Raw genomic sequence first — 5,089 nt, 5'->3', positions numbered from 1 at the left:
CTCCAGATATTGAAGATTCCTTGTTCTTTGAAAACTAGAAATATATAAAATGTGGGTTTCCCTTTAGTATGACAATGAAACTCCAAATATGACCATTTAAGAAACTATTTTTTAAGCTTTTGTTACTATAAAAAGTGAAGTCAGCTGGTGAACTGTTCAAACTCTGAAGGTGTATAAAACATGTTGTAAATATTTTTGCAGAAACCTGGGATTATCTGCATTTATTAGCTGCAAATGAACTGGTGTTCTATAATGATTTGTAATAATCACCCTTACTATTTAAAATACCTGTGACAATGAAATATGGAAAAATCTAGTTACTATTTGGATTATTTTATAGAATATTAACTTTTCTGAGATGATTCAGCTACAAAGTATTTGTGACTATTTCTGCAGTTAACAATCTTTGCTAATATGCAGCATGGTGGGCATAGTCAGAGCAGGTTGAAAGTAAAACTTATCCATTTTTATTTTGGCAGATTTAAAATCAAGCTATCTTGACAATTTAATCATTTATTGTTTCATTAACATATTTTACTTTAACCATTTCCCATTTAAGATGCAATATGCTTTCATAGAAATATCTTACATTAGAACCCGGAGTACCTAATTTTAACTCTATTTTATCCAAGTTGGCTCCCCATCACATCTAGTGGAGCTTATGTGCTGAAGATGATATTTTGCTGTGATTCACTACAACAGAGTTTTATTAGATAAGTAGTCATTGCTTAATAGGTAAAAGAGCCTTGGTGGCACAGTGGTTAAAGGCAGTGTTTCAGAAAAACTCTGCCCACAGCCTGGAGTCCGATCCTGATGGTGCTCAAGGTTGACTTAGCCTTCAGCCTTCCGAGGTCAGTAAAATGAGGACCCAGATTGCTGGGGGAAATATGATGACATTATAATCACTGAGTGCTGTAAAGCACTATGGGGTAGCATATAAGTCTAAGTGCTATTGCTAAATAAAACAGGAGACGCCATTGTAAAATGGCATCTCCTGCCCCAATACTTTCTTTTCCTTGGAACCATCTTATTTCATACAAAGAGCAGGACCTAAATTGACAATCTACTTTCCTTTGAATTGTTTACTCCATTGCTTTCTCATAAACTGCCCGGTGGCGGCGGCCGCCCATCCAAGGAGATGTTGTTGAGGAAGAAGAGGGCGGCCTGCCTCTGCTGGGCAAGCCCGCTTCGCCAGCCCCGGGAGAGCCTCAGCCACCGCCGCTGCTGCGTCCTCCTCCGCCGCCAGCGTCGGCGGCCCTGCTCGGGCCCCCCGCGGGCTTCCTGCTGCCCCCCATGGCTGTGCTGGACCCTTCCCGCGGGCTGCTGCTGCTGGACAGCCCGCTTTGCCCCATGCCTGCTGCCGCTGTCAGCTGGAGGAGGAGGGCTACCTTTGGAGGCAAAGAACGAAGTATGTAGAACGCCCTTCTGTCGCCGCGCTGTTGTCCCCGCGGTGATGACGCGCGGTGATGACGTCGCGACTTTAGCGACGCGATTTAATCTCCGCTATTTTGCGTAGCGCGGTTTTGTCGTGCCACGGAAACAGCAGCATAGCAATAGTGATGCTTCATTATTCCTAGACTTTATAATTAAATATCATTGAGAACTTCTTGTAAGGAAGTCTTTATATTCACTTTGCACCAAGCAGTTTGCATGGATTTTCTTTTAGCTTGTTCCACAATTTAAGAGCTAAGCTTGATTGCGAAGGGTAAACTATAAATCAGCTGAATGCAGCGGATGTTTCAATAACATATGTTTCAACAATAAAACATATGCAGATGTAAAATTATAAAAACTTCATTTTTATCTTTTACTGTAACATAACACAAAGAACAATGAAGATTCCAATCACTTCATATGAAAATTTTGATATATTTTGGGGAACAAAGGCATTTTCTAAATAAATAACAAATGGGCAAAGTATTTATTATTTTATGTATTTTAATTATGCCTTTACAATCTGTATTTCTATGGCAGAATTCTGTTATACCATCCAAAAAGTAGCATATGGAATTTTCGTTTAATGCACGTATATAATTCATATGGTGTGATGGAGTTCCAAACTTATTAAAAAGTACAATTGATAACTATCCATAAATTGTACCTAAACATGAATTGTTATAACATTCTTGTTCATGTGAAACCATCTATGCAGTAGATTTTATGTTCTTTATTCAAAACATATAGTTTTTATATAGTTTTGCAAAACATTACATATCTGTATCCTATGGTACTTACCAGGTAATTAGATACCTTTCTTTTTCTTTGAGCAAAAATGGAGAATTTAGCAGAAAATTCAGATTAAACAGAATGTATATCTATCTGAATAAAAAGCAAAGTACTTCTATCTTCTATACTCTGGCCAAATGACATAATTATGGGCTGAAAATGTTTAAGATTGCTGAGAGAACTATACATTGTTTTTAACATACTGAAAAGTAATCTGTAAATTATATGGAATGCAGAAAACCGATGTATTGTATTTGCTTGATTAAGGCATTTTCTATGGATGCTGATTACAATCTTAGCACCAGTTGCTCCATGAACATGTTTTCATCACTATACTATTGCACTGTCATGGTATAACATACGAGTAATTGTTTTTATAGCCTTCAAGAGGTTTGCTATAGGCATGTTCAATTTTTAAATATCAAACTTGATTTGTTAAAATCCCATAACATTTTAAGTACAGTACTGCTCTTTTCAATCCTTTTAAGTATAAAACTGTCAGAAGTGCTTAATACTTCTATATGCTACGTATAAAAATGTGGCTAAATTAAAATCCAAGAACATAATAAATAAAAATTAACAGGTTTTGAAGAACCTAGTTATGAAGATGGTAGTAAGGTGACCTCACTCCTTTTCTTTTTGTTTCTTTTCAGTCTCTAAGTAACCCTGAAAATAAGCCTTGCAGGTAAATTTATTGCGTGTTTGTGTGTGTATGTATGCCGGTCTTCTTGTATTCGTGTCTTTTCCCATGTAACATTGAGATTGTCTTGGCAATGTTTCAGCGAGGTCTCACTCGCCATCTTCAGGCTGGGTTTTGGGCTTAAAAGCATGGTCAGAGCTGCCGTCTTTCTATAACTCTTGGTGTGTGTGTGTGGAGTGCTGGCTTTGTTTCAGTAAGTGGAATGATTGATTGTGTGGTTGTATCATGATTGGTAGATTGGGGCTGGTTTCCAGATGTCTGATAGGCGGGAGGTATTGTCACATTTATTCATGTTGTGGGGGTGTTTTTCTATTTTGATAGCTTCCATAATTATTGTCTTGTTGAAGTATTCAATTCTGGAGATTAACCTAGTTCCTTTAAATTAATTTCATGTCCTGTAACTTTTAAGTGCTGGAAAAGGGAGGAAGTTTTTTATTTTTTTCCTTTTTTCCTCTTTTTTATATATATGTGTGGGTGGTGGGTGTACACAGACACACACACACACACACACAGAATCTGATGACATGATCTGATTTTCAGTAAGCTTCCCTTTTTTCTCGGTGTCCTGCACCACAGTGCATCCTACAAACCTATCAAGTAAACTGTACAATAAAACAATTATTCTGAATTTGAAGAGATCTCTAATTTAAAAAATAGCTAACCGGGCCTTAGCTAAAAGCATAAAATAGTATCATGCTAAAACAGTCAGAAAAATGTTTAATGGAACACTTCTGATATTATATGCCTCTCAGAGTCAGGATGGAGCCATATGTCTAATAAAATAAATATTTTTGGTTTATTGCTAGATTCAATTTGAAAAATAAAATCCAAATATTTTCAAGTTTTTCAAAGCAACTGCTAGGGACATGTAAACCATGTTAAGCTTCAAACACAAACTGTTTTTCAAGTTGACAACATTCCCTTGTTTAAAATTTTGTCTTGACCTCTGAACAAAGCATATTGGTTTTATTCCACATTCAAACACAAAATAGTGCCATTTTTGTTGCTTAGCCCCACGGTGAGATAGGGAGCAAATAAATTTAACAAATAAACAAACAAATAAATGTTCAATAAGGTTGAACATTTGAATCCTATGACTGGCTTTTTTTTATCTAGAAGAGCCATGAAGTTTCAAAGACCAGTTCTCTCTCTGTTGCCATTGCTGAGGTGTGAGGTGACAAGAGGGACAGAAAAAAAACAGTAGTTATATAGTTAGAAATAGAAGGTATTGTTGCTGAACTTGACACAAATGTTTCATTTAAATAGGAAACATATAGAAACAATTCTGGATGGCTGATATGAAACATAATTCCTGAAAAAAACTGTTCCTAGTACTTAGTAAGTAGCAGAAGCTTATATGTATACACTGTAGCATATATTTATTCATTTATTTGATTCATATTCCATCTGTCATCAGGATCTTAAGTGTGCTTAGTATTTCCTCTTCCAATTTCTCCCAACAAGAATCCTGTGAGGTCAGCTGGGTTGAGAAAGACTGGCCAAAGTCACTCAGTGAATTTTAATAACTGAAGAAAAAATTAGTTTATTATGCCACTCTATCAGCGATTAGTGCATTTTGATCAGGTAATATACACATACAATTTGCCAAATGTATTTTTACTTAACAAAGAAAAGATAAAAGTGAATCAAAGGATTGTTGAAGGAAAACACGTAGTATCATTTCATCATTACCTATACCCATTCTTCATTGATGCATGTGCTTAATAAACAAAGTATTATGGTGTTTTTCCTCAAATAAAATGAATAAAAATCAAATCATATCTATGTAAAAATTAACTGCTGGTACCTATCGTATCAGAAGAGCTGGAAAAATCAATTTGGTCTTGGCAATTAATATATCCTAGCTAGAAATTCAATTGTGTCCAAACCAGATTCCAAAACTAATGGTGCCTTTCATATACACAGAGGACCAGAAAAAGTTTAGACCAACTCATTTTGGGGGGAGTCAAAAATTCTAATAGGCATTCAGGCAATGCCTGAGCCACTTTTGCTTTGGCATTTGGGATGACAAATGACGACTCTTAAGATACCTAAAAAGCCTACTCACTCTCCATGTAAGTTTGGCTAGTCTTGCCTGATAGGTACATTCACAACTTTAAAAAAATATGAAAAAAATAAAATGAATGTTTGTATGTCTTGTGC

The sequence above is a fragment of the Thamnophis elegans genome, chromosome 10, assembly GCF_009769535.1.
Source record: "Thamnophis elegans isolate rThaEle1 chromosome 10, rThaEle1.pri, whole genome shotgun sequence".
NCBI lineage: Eukaryota > Metazoa > Chordata > Lepidosauria > Squamata > Colubridae > Thamnophis > Thamnophis elegans.
Note: the sequence above shows the minus strand (reverse complement) of the source record.